At 37.9% G+C, this 16,109-nt stretch overlaps 1 protein-coding gene across 2 annotated transcripts in view; it reads left to right on the top strand.

Moving 5' to 3' along the window:
* The window catches only part of ppp2r2ba (protein phosphatase 2, regulatory subunit B, beta a), a 47,839-nt gene that overhangs the window by 6,096 nt on the left and 25,634 nt on the right, over positions 1-16,109 (top strand). The gene's annotated exons all lie outside the window — the stretch shown is intronic.

The following is a 16,109-nucleotide window of genomic DNA, read 5'->3' as shown; positions in this document are numbered from 1 at the left end:
GCATTTGGCAGACGCTTTTATCCAAAGCGACTTACATTGCATTCTATTATACATTTTTATCTGAGTATGTGCAATCCCTGGGATCGAACCCATGACATTGGCGTTGCTAGCACCACTGAGCTACAGGAACACGACACTGATAAATGTGATACTGTATTGGCCTTATCCAAAGAACAATTTGGTTTTATGTACATGTTCAGGTCTCCCACCCTGATATAAAGATTAAAAGTTGTCTGTGTCGTCAGAGATGTGGCATATTGGGTAGTGCATGTGCTCATGACACATAAGAAGCCATTGTGCATCTGCCCTGCGTCATGTCCCATTCTGCCTCTGTCCCAGCTTTCCTGTTTCTTCTGTATTTTTATACACAATAGTAGGCAAAAAAACATAACAAAAAGATGTAGGAACCTGCTGTGTCCAAGGTCACAAAAATGCTGGCATGTTCATTGTAGTAGATGATGCAAAAAAATGAAAATATCTCAATTAAAACAGTTTGGATGTGAAACATACTCATATTCTGGTAACACTGCGATAAGATCGTATTTGTAAACATTAGTTAATGAATTAGCTAACTTGGTTTTAAGTAGCACATACTTAGAAATGAATGTACAGTATAATATAATGCAATGTAAGTAGCTTTGGATAAAAGCGTATGCCAAATGCATAAAATGTAAATGTAAACATGACGTAACAATGCACGAGCATTTATAAATGTTTGTTAATGCCAAAACAATTGTTTGTTTTAGCTCATGGTGCATTGACCAGTGTTAACAGATCAAACTTTTAATAAAAAAAGATTTAGTAAATCCTGAAATTAACATAAACTAAGATTAATAAATGCTGTGTGATGTATTATGCATGTTAACAAATACAACCTTATTGTAAAGTGTTACCCATATTCTGATCAAATGCACAAAATAAAAGTTGAATGACAAGTCGATCGTGAGTAAGCTGGCTATCAGATATCTTTGTTTAGAGTGGTGATCATGAACAAATTTATAGGAAAGCTTTACTGTTACACCAGCACATGAATTATTCATTGCTGGCTCACTTTGTTGGCTGTCTGGTCCAAGCGTCTGATGTAGAAGGCCTTTCCCTCCTGGTCATTTAAAACAGTCATAATAACAAAGACAGTCGTTATTGTCCCGACACGAGCAATGACGCGACTGGACAGCTGACACAGTTTGAAAGATGCTGATCGGCATCAAAGCTCAGCTGTTGCCATCAGCAACCGTGCGGGAAACAGAGCACACGGGTCTGAGTTGGTGCAGTAGAGGTCAATGATGGTCATTTTGAGCATCAAGGTGATGCAGAGATGTTATGGGTCTCGAAACAGGCTATTGAATCTCATCAGGTTAATGAAGTGCCATTAGGCTCTTTGAACATACAGTGAATGGCGAGAATGAAAGCTGAATTAAGCTGACAGGTACAGTACACCCAGCTTGTGTTTTTAGCATTCAATATCCCATCGTTGATTTTCGTGGTTTAGAGTTTGTTTAGACAAATGGATGGTTTGTCACTGTATGTAGTGTTTCATGGTGTGTTATAGTGTGTGTTTGGGGGAGGTATGGATCAAAAAACGGATGGATTAACTGTAAAATACTGATGATTTACAATTTGTCCTTTGCTTGTGGCAGGAGAAAACACACGCTCGCACACACACACACACACAAGCACACACACACAAGCACAAACACACACTTCTTATCTTAGTGGGACTTCCAGTTTATTTCTTTTCTTTTTGTACTGAGCTTTTAATGCTTTCCTTCCCCTAAAACTATTGCTCAAAAAAACGTGTTGGCTTATTACTTTTCATTTTCTTTTATACATTATTTATTATGTTTATTAAATAGTTTTCCTTGCAGAGATATTTAGTCCCAACAAAACCACACTCACAGAGTTTAAAAACACTGTTTGTAAGCCACTGTTGTTGAAAATTATAGACCAGCTGTGTGTGTGTGTGTGTGTGTGTGTGTGTGTGTGTGCGCGCGTGAGTGTGTGCTGGTAATAATCACTGTGTGGGGACCTAGGGGACATTTTTTTAGTGTTTTAGGTCCCCATGAGGGAAAACAGCTTATAAATCATACAGAATGATATTTATTGAAAATTAAAAACTGCAGAAAGGTTTGTGTGATTATTAGGTTTAGGTGTTGGGTTAGGGGATCGAATATATCATAAGTCTGATATAAAATCAATGGAAGTCCCCATAAAACATTGAAACCAGCGTGTGTGTGCATTTGTGGTGAGAGCTATAAAGTAGATGTAAGAGCCGTGATAGGTTAACTGGAGGGATGAGAGACACCAGACAGACAGACATATTAGACTCTAGACACATTACATAGTGAACAGAAAGATGAGCTTGATTTCTTAAAGTGCCTACGTAACCTCTTACTGAACAGATTGTCAGATAGAGAGGCAGTGTGCGTGTATGCCCAGAAGAAAATGTTATTACTCGGAAGTTGCTCTTCTATAATTGAGGAGACCTAATGGAGTTCTTAGTTATTTGCATTTATCTATCAACTCTGAGATGTTTCTTCTTTTCGTTGTTTGAATATTTACGATCATGCCATTTGTTCATTCGGTCATCTTTTTGTTGTTGTTCGTTCTTTTGCTCGTACGTAAATATTTACGTGAGTAAATAAAGAAGCACGTTCAACAGCATATTAGCTTTGCTGTGGAGTCGAAGTTGGTATTCAGAATTTCACACAAAAACAAATGTTGATACTGTACAAACCCTACAGTGAGAGTATAGAGTTATGAAATGAATATGAAGAGCCCATCAGCACATCTTGGATAAATTGGCGTGAAATGTTTGAGGTCATATTTAAATGTGACTTTGGTGGCAGACTTTGGTATATTTGGTAAATCTGAGCACAGGTTGAGACATTGTTGCAATCTCTTTTTACGTAAACTCTTAAAATGACACATACAAGATTACCGGGGTCTTCTCTCAAGAGAACCATGTGTAAATCAAAGCAAATTTAGCAAAATGTCAATTTGCTCCTAATTTAATCCCATTGCTGCTAGAAGAAATCATTACGATTATGACTATAAGATTATAGCAGGATCTTATTTGTGATTTTACTTTCCTATGGGTGAATGTCATTGACAAATATGAGAGAGGTACTAACCAGACACCCCAGGGAGATTCTGACTGACCCATGGCCTCATGGGAAATGTGGTAAATTTGAGCTATGAGTCCCATGAGAACAGACTGATCTATTCCACAGATCTCTTTAGCTTTTGTTCATGCCTTTTGCTATCTCTTTTTGTCTCTCGTTTCTTGTATTTGCCTCCTGTCTGTATACAATGGCCCCAAAGTAGTTTGACACTTTAAAACATCTTGAAAATCTAGCATTATTCCATCAGATTATCACAAAAAGAAGAGTTTCACAAAAAAAAAACATTTGTTTGGATTTAAATGATAATACTGTTTAAAATTAGAGCACATATGTCGCAAAAAATCTGTTCATCAGATAATAATGGAACATGTCCAAAGTTAATTGTACATTACATAACCATTGAAGTGCCTTTGATACCAGCTGACTAAAATCCAAAGAAAGGTGAAGTTAAAATTCAGAGGAAAGTTCTAATATCATCATTTCTTTGATAATGCCACTTTATCCGATATGTTGTTATGTAATGCAATAACATTCGTTTTTATTTTTAAGTGCGCTTTAGATGTCCAAATATGTTCTGGGAAAACTGAATCATGTTCACAATTTTTGGCAAAGAGGTTAAAAGCACCAGGTGTTTCTGCATACACACATAACATACATTCACACTTTGTCTAAATCCTGCATCAGTTTCTCATCTAAAGCACTGGATGCATTAGTCTTTCCGTCCACTCATTCAGTGAGAGACGAGAAATCACAGCGGCACAAATCCTGCTTTGTGTTCCCAGACTCAGAGCAAGTCAGCTGATTCAAATCTGTGCAGAGAGTCCAGACAGAGAGAGCGAGAGCGAGAGAGAGAGAGAGAGAGAGAGAGAGGAGCTCAATGCATATCACATATATCTATGTTCAACCCTCAGACATTTTTGGGCACTGTAGCTGTGCAGCATTCAGTGATAAGAACTTCTATTGTGTTTGTGATATTCTGCACATTCAGGAAAGTCAGCAGAGGGGAAGTGCAGCTTTAAAAGGAAACCTGCTGGATCAATTACCTTTTTTCTCCTCTGGCACATGACTAAGCAGACACAGAAACATGGGCCAAATGAATCAGCAGTCTTTCTATACACTTCCTCCTCACATGCTCTTCTTCCCTCTGTGCGTTGGATTCACACATGCCTGCAGTCCTTTACGTGCACGCATTTCTCCTGCTCTTTATATTTAGTTTCGAGGGAAAGAGGGAGCCAGCGGTACAGACGCCAGCATTTGCTTTAATTATTGATGTAAGATGAGAGTGCATGTGTAAATTGTGTCTTGGCAAAAGGCTGTGTGTGCATCTGTGCAAGTAGGCCATCTATAAGTGTGTTATGAAAATAAACACACTCCCTCCTCCATAAAAGTATTTATACTCAGAATGACCTTACAGAAATACCTTTTGCTAAAAGTTCAATGCAAGTTCTCGGCGAGGCACCAGACCCATCGCCTCTGATCACCAGGCAGTTCGTGGAAAGTAGCGTTTTCTAAACTCCCACGTTGTATGGAGTGACAGACTTATATTTTAGAGAAATCTCTCACACGCGCCTTGGCTCGTGTAAAGGTATTTTCTATACTTTTAGTCAAGGTTTCTTGCACTAGAGACAATTGCAATTTCAAATTTCATGTCATTTTCACGTTCATGTCGCTACTCTGCCTTTAAAGTGAACGTTCACCCAAAAATGAAAATTCTGTCATCATTTACTCATCCTCTTGTCATTGCAAACCCGTATGACTTTCTTTCTTCTGCAGAACCTAGAAGAAGATATTTTGAAGAATGCGTTTAACCGGCACCCATTCACTTACATTGGTTTTGTGTCCATACAGTATTTACATTCAATCATTTAGCAGACGCTTTTATCCAAAGCCATTTACAAAGTAGGGGAAAACAATAGAAGCAATTTGTGCAACAAAAGAACAACAATGTATAGGTGCAGTAAAACTGGTCTCAGTTAGCCTAGCCAGTAGAAGTGAAAGGGTGCCGGCACTGTTCGGCCTTCAGAATATCTACAAAATAACATCAACGCATTGATCAAAGCTGTGCATTCAAGGCATTACAGTGGGTCAGGCTTGTCCAAACAGATGTTATAGCATGAACAAATGTGTTGCATGTTTGAAATGTCGTACATTCAGAGAGTTGTTCCGACATCTGCTCTTTCATGTCCAATTAATTGGACTAATTGAGCGATAAAATGCGAAACCCATCGACCTCCATCAGCTCTTTTTATCTAACAAATTTGATGCTAATGACCTCTGGACTGAAGAGCCCTGAATAGATCACATGGGTGTTGATGAGAGACTCTTTGGTTCTTTCTCTGCTCGAGGTGTGTGAGTCATAGCTGGGCTGCGAGCCTAACACACAGGAGCACACTCCAGGGACGGAAACGCATGCAGTAACAAATGATTGACAGGCGCATGCAGAAAGTCAGAAAAGGAGGTTTGGTTGCAGTTTCTGCTTCTTGAGAAAAAATGGCTCCGGAAAAGGAGGAAACCAAGCTTTTATAAATAGCGCTACTGTAGTACGAGTGGTGGAGGATGGGGCTATTAATGATCATAGGATCATTCGAGTCCTGAGGAACACATTCAACTGATAAAAATATATTTCACGCAAGAATTTGACTAATGTTGTAAGCTGGGATGTAAAATAAATGCCATAAAAGTATAGAATTTATTCTCTTTAAAAGGGTGATATAATGACTTTGAGAACTAAAAGTTTATTATAAAACTGAAAAATTAAGATCTCGTTATTATCTCAATCATTTTTTCTTAGACATCAATGAGATTAAATGGAGAGCAAATGTACACTTTTGTCCTTTTGTTTTGAGAAAAACATCCAGAAATCTCACAAATGTCTCCATTAGAGTTTCAGAATGTCATCAATGTCACAAACTGAGCTCAGATTTGTCAAGTGAAAATCTTAATGTGAAACGTTTTCCATCAAATGTTCCCAAATCCTTTACTTCTCCCATCTACATTCATTTTACACCTCCATAATATTCATGTATTGCAACAGTTGCCTCATTTGTTTCTATTTTTATTTTTGTTGGAAACGCTACAAAATCATTGATTATGACCCATAAAAATGTATTTCCCTCCTGTGAATGAATGACAAAATGAAGGTTGTTTGTTTGGACTGACGGTACACACACGTGACCACCAGACTGCTTTGATTTTGAACCCGTTTCTCGGCTCACGTCATTTCACTCGTATTAATCGGTTTCAGGAATGCATCATCACGTTTATGAGGTCACGTTTGTCCTTTTAAAGATTATACCCGGAAAAAGTCAATGTTTGTGTTTGGATAGGGGAATCTGGATTTGAGAAGACCCAGAACAGAGGTGACAAACTCTATCGCTGTGACTTTCTTCCAGCAACTTGGATTAGGAATTTGAGGATTGCCTCAAGTGATCTATGGGATTAGAAAGAAATGCACGTCTGGGTCACGCACATTGAGTTCAAAAAGCATAAAATATTAACACATTTGCAGATGTATCTGAGCAGAATTAGTGACGTTATTTGTCTAATCGACTACTGCTGTTTCCATGAAGGTGCTGTCATTTTGTGACAGGAATATGTTCAATAATAGAAGTAAACAATATGATGAGGATTGCATTTTTTATTATGTTTTTAAAAGCAAAGAGGTTTAGAAAAGGGAAAGTAATAAATGTATGCCCAAAGCTCTTTCCATAAGGTATTTATTCTCTATACGCTTCTGTGGTTTCCTTTGGCACATTTTATAATAATGTTACAAAAGTTTGACTAAAAACTAAAACTCGAGTATATAAGAAATATTTTATTAGTCTGCAGTGGCAGTCTGTGATGAGGATGCCAGAAGGAAATGTGTGTTTAAACTCAAAAGCAACTTAAAACAGCATTCACGTGCCATTTTATTTGCTGCGTTGTTAAGATTTTAGCTAGCAGAAGCCTAAAATAATATCTAAATAGCATTTAACATTAACCAATGTCAGATGAACAGCCGCTTTATAGGACAAGCAAGTTATCACCCTCTGATAAAAGACAATAATGTTTTTCTTTGGAATAACACACAACGATAAATCTCACACAAAAGACTAGAAACACGCATTAAGATTGTAAATCAAGTCTATTTGGATTTCAGGTTGACTTTAAGAGGTGAGACTATTTCTGTCCACACACACAAAGTCACAGCTAATGGGCACTTTACCTCTTGTAAGCTCAACAACACGACATATCCGCTGTAGCCTGCGCTTTTTCCTCAGATTAATACCCCAGATCTTTAAAACAGTACTGGAGCACTTCTTCTGTCATGATATCTGTTGAAGGTATCTCATTTTCAGGTAATTACCTTTCGCATTCGGTTTCAGTTCAGACAGGTAATTGGACTGAAGTATCTGAGCTCGAGGACAAAAAAGCCTTTTAGAGTTCAGTTCTTTTTCAAAGAGCCAATGTCAGCCTCAAAGCCGAAGATAGTTTCAGAATGTGTGCAGGAAGTCTGTATGGCTAATGTATGGAAATTGTAAATGAATTATTTGAACTTTTATTCATTACAGTCAAAACCACCATTAAGAAAATGGCAACTAGGCATTTAAAGAGAATCTAGAAATCCAGAATCAATACATGCAGCTTTTTAAAGGACAAAAGAATAACTGTTGCCATAAAATTATTTCTTCTTCTTACAAAACCTGGAAACAGACAATAAATTGAAGAACTGAATACTCCCTCTCTAATGCAAAAAGGTACCTATTGAAAATGAGAACTTGATATGAGACACATTAACTCATGGCTGCCCACATATGACATTTATTATTCAAAAGCTTTAAATAAAAGCCATTTCTCACTTCGCACGTGAAACGGAAGCTTACATAAAAGTCTTAAAGGCACGAAAACTAGATTATAATTGCTTCATAAGTCATAAATTACGAGCCATCGGTGTAGTCTTATGATCTGAAGGTGTGATGAGTCAAGAGGGGGAACCTGCAGGACTTGTTTTCAGGAGAATTTCCAAGGGGAAACGTTATAGACTTTTATCAATAAAACAGGATGTCTCATTGTTTCCTCTTAAGTTCGCAGGGCATCTCCAGCACAGACAGAGTTTTTTGATGTCGTAACTTGGCCTTGTTGAAGTTTAACGTGGAACAGTTGGACCCTCGGGGCTGCAAACAGTCCCAAAGCAGAGCATTGATCCGGCCCCGTTTCCTCTGGAAAGCTCCGGGCAGAGATGGGTGAAATGGGGGCACTGTCATTGGATTTAAAATGATTTATAACGGATGAATTACAGTCCAGCATGCTTATGCTTGTCTGTGAATACGTGCATATGTATATGTGGGAACGTGTGTGTTCCACGGGAGAAAGAAAGAGAGAGAGAAGGACGATTTGTGTGGGCTCGGGGGTTGTTGGACAGCGAGACAATGAGCGTGTCGGTTTGTTTTTGCAAGAAAAACATTTGCACAAGCAGGAAGGAAGGATATGACCGTCTATGGGCGTGTGACGGGTGTTATGAACCTCTCTCTCTCCCCATGGAAAATCACAGACGAGATCTCTTTGATATCATTTTTTCTCCTAGACAACAATGAGGTTACATGCCGAACAAATTGAGACTTTTACTCTCCGAGATACCAAAGGCTGCAGTTCAAAGATTTCAGACAACCCTCGAAAAATCAAATTGTGGCATGAAGGATTTTTAAAAGTATCTGAGTATCTATGATAATGCTTCAATGTCCTGAGCTATGGATAAAAAACTCGAAATCTTCAAGGCATGTCTTCCTCTGTGTGTTTACATTTACATTTAGTCATTTAGCAGACGCTTTTATCCAAAGCGACTTACAAATGAGGTAAACACTGTGGAGATGCCTTAATAAACAAAATGTTTTAAAAAAATCTAACATCTAAAAATCTATAAGGGTTATGGTTGTGTTTACATTTAAAGTTAGGACATAGAAAATTTCACTCTCTGCATAATACAATAGACATCAATGGAAAGTCCCCACCAGAGAACATGTTTGCTTGTAACTCACGTGTAGGCCGGTAGATTGACCTTTGACTCAAATGGTGTAAGACTAACAGCAGGCCATGGAGTAAATATAGAAACACACTTTAAACTCCATATGTCTGCACTTTCAATGAAGTGAGTCCTAATGTATTCTGTGTTCTAGCGCTCTCTGTTGGACAATTTAGAGCACTGCTTACATTTCTATTTCCAATGACACAGAATGTAGCTGCTCTACAAAAATCTACCACGGTACTACCATTTTAATTACCATGATAATACCATATCTTTTTGAATATATGCCATGACATTTGTTTGGACACGTATGGTTATCCCATGGTATTTGTAAAGCATTAAAACTTAAAGGAATACTTTGAATTTTCCTTTTTGGGTGAAGTATCCCTTTAAACATAGTGAATACCATTGTACATAAATACACTTCATTTTAATACTATGTTATATAGTAAGTGACATGGTATTACAATCTGTTGGAATCATTGTAGCGCTACATTACGTTGTTGTAATTCTCAAGCCAGCAGATGGCGCTGTGGCATTATATAACTTATCTAAATCTGGTTGAAATCATTTCTCAAATCGTTTTAAAGGTCATACCTTTTTCCTATTTTAAATTTGAATTGTATTTTATCTCATGTGTGCTTCCCTATTTATTTTATTTTCACTGTTTTTCATCTCTCCCTCATACTGAAAGTTAACAAAGTATTTATTCATTTACAATATTGCCAAAGTCTACTTACAGTATATGACACACAGAATAAAAAAGTATATTTTTAAATTTCTGACCCAGTCTGTGAAATATACTGTTTTCTACATAAAATCATCTTACATAATGTAAAGAACTTTCTGTGAAAATATAACCTTGATATCTGTAATTATGAGTAAAAACCACACGGCGTCAAAGAATGAAATCAGAGTAAAATAAATGACTGAAATCAAATGTTATTGCTCTTTATTACTTGAGCCTGGTTTTACCAAATAAAATGTGAGTAAAACTTGTAGTCACAATACTGTATTGTTCTGGGTTGTTGCCAGGGTGTTGCTATCCGATTTCTAAGATGTTCTGAGGGGATAACGTGCATTGACACGTAGTTGCTAGGGTGTCTTTAATAAAAAAATCAAAGATTTTAATATACACTCTTAAAAATAAAGCAATGCTTCACGATGCCATAAAAGAACGTTTTTTGTCTAAAACCTTTGACTGAATGGTTCTTTGTGGAACCAAAAATGGTTCTTCTATGGCATCGCTGTCAAGAAGCTTTTAAGCACCTTTATTTTTCAGTGTAAACTCATATTTAAAAGAAATCGAAACAAATGTTTTCTCTCAGACGCACCTCAGACAGGACTGTCACTGTACAAGTGTCTATGATTGCCACATGGCTATGACCATATGTCAGCAGCCCATCCTCTCAGCCAGACTTGCTTCCACTGGAGCACTTATATCCGCTTCATGCTCTGCTGTCACAGGAACCTTAATGTCACAACTATAATGAATTACCCATCAAAACCATACAGCCATATAACACAGAGCAGACGATTGGGTCATTGTACTGATGCAACCTTTACATTAATCAATAATTCAATAATGCTTGCCTTGATGAAAGGACACATAAAGTTATTGTAATTATAATTTAAACAGTCATTTCATCATGAAAGAGCAAATATACTGTATGTGTATGCAATATAATATTGATGTAAAAATATATAACCCTATATTCATGTGACTAGCCTTGATCTTGCCTTGGAATAGTTTACCCCAAAATAATTTTTTAGCAAACCTGTATGACGTTCTTTCTTTTGCAGAACACAAAAGAAGATATTTTGAGGAACGTTGGTAACCAAACAACACCGACCTCCATTGACTTCCGTTGTATGGACGCAAAACCTCTGAGACATTCTTCAGAATATCTTCTTTTGTGTTTCACACAAAAAGAGACATACAGGTGAACCCACATGAGGGTAGATAAATGATGAGAGAATTTATATTTTTGGATGAACTATTGCTTTTCTGCTACATTTCCTAAACTCTGTCACCGTTATAGATATCCTTTTATACCACAACCGTATTGAGCTTAGCTGTCAGTGCTCTCCAGGTTTAATGGTTCTGTCATCACAATATAAAAGGTTAACCCCAGATCCATCCCAGAGTGCAGTAAAAAACGAGTAAGACGTGGGTCTCACACCGCCCCTGGGCACCGGAGCGTGATGGGGGAAGGGGGTGTGAAAGCGAGAGAGTACGAGATTCAAAGAAACACTGCGAAAGAGAAAACAGAGTGATCGGAGAAGACAGGCAGAGGAAAAACAGAGCTGGTGGCCTGTGTTGGGTCCTCCGTGGACAGCTTGGCATCCCCGCGGGGTAAGACTGTGATCGGCCCTGGCAGCTGCTCAGCCAAATGGGATTGTCCTGTGGATTAAGGGTCTGTGTTGGGGCAGAGGAGAGGGGAGGGGCCAGGAAGAGAGGGGAGGGGCTCCGGGGTTAGGTTAGGTTGTGTAAAAAACACCTTTTACTCTAGTGGGGCTTGTTAGGGCTCTGGCTGAGCATCATTGTAGAGCCAGACTCAAGAGATCTACATCCCAGACTCTCTCCCTCTCTGCTAAAATATTCATCATTGGAGTAGAGTTATTCCAGTCATGCCAGACAGAAAACCCTAGAGAGCGACTGGAAACATGAAGAGATGCTTTTTATACCGTAATTGGCTGAGCGTAAAATGCTTCTCGTTGGTATAGAATAGAGGCGCTGGGTGATTGTGCAGCTATTGTGGATAATTACTACAAGCCACAACTGAATGATTGTATATAATTACTATAATGGTACAAATTAGCCATCATGCCGGCATGTAAAAGAAATATCTGACCTACTCAAAGCTTGAAATTTTTGCTTTTGTATTTATTTTCCAGCGACACAAACTGGCCTGTTTTAATGGTCACTACGGACCAATTAAAAGTCTAGATGACAGTAGGGTAGACAGGTGACAGGTGAATCTGACTCCTGAAATGAGAAGCAAGGATGCTTGTATCGGCCTGTAGCTGTGTTACAATATTCTCGTTTTAAACCAGCTTCTGAAAGTACATTTGCTAGTACACATCGTCTCATGTGATCTGGGTGATCCTTTTTTCAATATAATTACAAACCACTATGTGAACACTGCTCCAGGTAGACTCTTTTCAACATTCATTCTTGCCTGAGCAATTAACCTTTATGTTAGGAATAACGCGAGCCGTGCTAGAACTGAATTAAAACAGCTATGGTTCAAATAATGACGTTTAGGATTTTTAATGATCCAATTATACTGACAGCTGTTAGCTGCATAGCTATGTTTTGTTCTATAAGCAGTTTCCTAGCAACCGTTATGATGGTAAAGGATTGAACAGCTACGCTTTTTTCCGCACAATCAAAACTGGGAGCGCTTTGAAAGGCAGACTGAATGTATTTGATGGATTCTTACTGTAATTCACAGTAATACACTGCCTTGGAAATGAGGTGAAGTGTGTGTGTGTGTTACTGGGACACGGAGACGCAGAATATTTGCACATCTTTTGAGATCAGCACACACTCACACACACACTTGTTTGTATTTGCTCTTTCTCATTTCTCACCAGCGTGGTCTCCCTTTCTCTTTTGTTAAAGGGATAGCTCGCGATTTTTCCATCGTTTACTCACCCTAATGTCATACCAAACACGTATATGACTTTCTTTCTCTTGCAGAATAGGTATTTTAAAGAATGCTGGTTACCAAACAAATTGACCCCCATTGACTTCCACTCTATAATCACAAAACCACAGAGACGTTTCACAAAAAAGAAAATCACAGAAAAAAGAGGACCAATAAAATATGACATAAATGCAATTTTTGAGCCAACTATCCCTTTAATTCATACATTTATTTTTTCATTCTTTCTCTCACTGTTTATATATTACCAATATTACTATTGCCTATTTCAACAAACCACTGAAAGATTATACAGTATATAAATAAACTCCGGATCAATTCATTAGCATATAAACGTGTTTTTGCTTTTGTTTTTATCAGCATAATCTGTACTTATTACCAAAAGTGCTTACAAAAAGTGACAGTTTCGTGAATTTAGAGTTTGGAATGAATGCCAAATAAGTTTTTTTTAAATTCAGCACATTTGATTTGCTATAAAAAATGGCAAATTATAATAGAACACTTTTTTTATTATAAATTGGCAGCTAATACAAGCTTACAGGTGGGTATTTTTAGCCAGTTAGCAACCCCCTAACAATACCTTAGCAACCCCATAGCAATGTGCTAAAAATCATTCAACGCACCCTAGAAACCTTACGAGAAAGCATTATTGGAAAGCACTGATCACATTTTCTTCATCAAACATAAATCTTGTCTTTTTCCTTCTACTCAATTAATTATAATGTATTTATGTATAAGAGTATTGATGAATTCACCGTAATGATCTAGACAGCATGCATGCACGTCTTTGCATCGGTGTGTTTTACGCAGTGATGGAGTGAGATCTTCAATCTTTTAATTGGAATGACTTCACATTTAAACTGGCTCGACTAAGGAGCTTGCCTCTGGGCTGAGTTTGAAGCGCTCAGCCAAAACTATGCATCCATCTGCCTGTCTCTCCCAACCCCCCTTCTCTCGCTCGCTCGCTCTCTCACCCTACCTCCTCCACTTTCCATCTAGATATAATCAGATGATATAACTGTTTCAAATGAAGAAAATTACGACACTCTGTGTAAAAAAATTGGTTCATACTTCACATATGGTATGCTCATGAATTGCTCTATTGAAAGTAGCACACTTTGGATACGAAGGTCTTATCGAGTCAGCTGCTCTTAAAAGGATTTCTCCTCCCAGTAATTATTGGTAAGTCACTATCAGTAGGCCATCAACAGACAGACGTATTAAATAAATCATTAACAATAAAACGTCAGACCAAGTGTTTTTTATCAATTAACAGAAAAGTCATTTGATTTCGGGCGAACTATTGATTCGGTACAAATAATCATAGCACACTAAAAATCATTTCTCCAGGGCACATCATTGAGGATTAGGGATCAATAGTGATGTATTGATTAACCATTGTGAAATTACCACGGCTTTGCTCTGTTAAGGCTTTAGTGACCGGTCTGAAGTGATATAGGCAGTCAGTGACTGGCGTCCTCAGGCCAACACAATTACTGCACAACACAATGAGTAATTGACCATGAATATATCACAGCATTGTAATTATCTTCATGTTTTGTGTTAGCCTTGATGCACACCACTGAATGGGCTAAACTGCAAGAGAAATGCCCTGTTTTAAATAGGTATTCATACATATAACGCTACAGGTTTTTCAAAGGGTCAGTGGTTTTGGTATTTCTTGAGCTTACCATATTTGATGATTTGATTTGTTGTGGTACGTAGGGACAAATTGTGTTCTTGCTTACAGAGTGCATGGTAGGAGAGATAAATATGAACGGTCTCAGATGGCCCTACAGAGACGTGAACAGACAAGCCGGTATCAGAGCTCTTATTTAAAGAGACAGTCCCCCCAAAAATGACAATATTTCAATCTTTTTTTCAGTTGAAGACAACAGGAGGAATCTGCTAAAACATTTACACTGCTTTCTTTATTTACATTTATTCATTTAGCAGACACTTTTACTGTATTTTTTATTGATTTGACATCTTCATAAAATATAGTTGACCTAAATGCATGTATTGTATATTCTAACAATAATAAAACTGTGGCGCTATATGATTAGACCGTGTAAGCAAATATTTGTGAGGGAGCGGCACTGGTTTTCGTCATGATTGTTTCTAGTAAATAATAATTTATTCATCAGCTGTAAATCTCAGGGTAAGATGTAAATATACTGTCAAAGATACTACTATACAATGATTTTTATCGATTGAAGTGTCTAATCCATAACAGTGACTGTAAAATGTGCATTTTAGGTATGAGGGTGGCGTATTTTGAGTTGTGGTGCTAACATAGGATAAAATAGAAAAATAGAATATGGATTTGTAATGACATGTGATAAATAATGGCACTAATGTCATTTTGTGGGTTAACATCCTCTGTGCGTGTGTACTATAGAAGGATGGAGAGGCACAGAAGCAGGACTTTAATTAAAGCACCACCATTGATCTTAAAGCAGACTGCTGATGTAGCTGGCAGTGTTTAGCTTTCACTTTAATTATTCTGTGAAAACAGTCTGCCTCTCTCTTCTTCTGTTCTCTTCTGAAGCTGTCTCCCTCCCTCTCAATCTCTTTTTTTATTAATGCCCCTCTGCATCTTCTCTCGCCCTCTCTCACTTCAAGACTGACAGACAGCTTCTCTCCCTGTTGATCTTTAAAAGATGCCAACTGGAATTTGTCATAACCCCATCCTCCCCCTCCCATGACAGAAAATCATTGATTTTGTCACCCTGTTGGAATAATGATAAGGATTGTTGTCAGGGGAGAGGACCGGCATGCAGGGTTGAGCTTAGATGCTTTGGATACATTCAGCGGGGTGGAAAGGTTTGAAAATCTCATGGAAACAGGTGCAGTGCAATATGCCCGATTACAGCTTGCCCAGAGATGATGCACATATGCAATCTAATGGAAACTAATGGGCAATTAGGTGGAAAATGGCATGTGATGGTGGACTGTATTTGTGAAATTGTATGAAAAGGCCTATAGGCAAATAGATTTAATCTCTAAATTGGCTTTTGGAATTAATTGCCTGATGCATTTAAAGGAGCTGCACATTATATTTATCCTCCTACTATTTAAGTTTTGAATTTCAAAGCAGTATTAGAAACTTGCTTCAGAGAGATTAAAGCAGAAACATATGCTGAAGATATGAGAGAATGGGAATGGCAGGGGAAAGTCCCCGCAGAGTTTGATATTAAAATCAGCATGTAAATCAAATTTATCCAAAACGAACGCGCCAAAGGCAAGCCTCTAATCGAGTTTATCATCGTCTGGTCTGCGATTTACCAGCACGCTTAAGGAAGAGAGTCCCCT

This window comes from Triplophysa rosa, linkage group LG13 (assembly GCF_024868665.1).
Source record: "Triplophysa rosa linkage group LG13, Trosa_1v2, whole genome shotgun sequence".
Classification (NCBI taxonomy): Eukaryota; Metazoa; Chordata; class Actinopteri; order Cypriniformes; family Nemacheilidae; genus Triplophysa; species Triplophysa rosa.
Note: the sequence above shows the minus strand (reverse complement) of the source record. Positions and strands in the feature narration are given on the sequence as shown.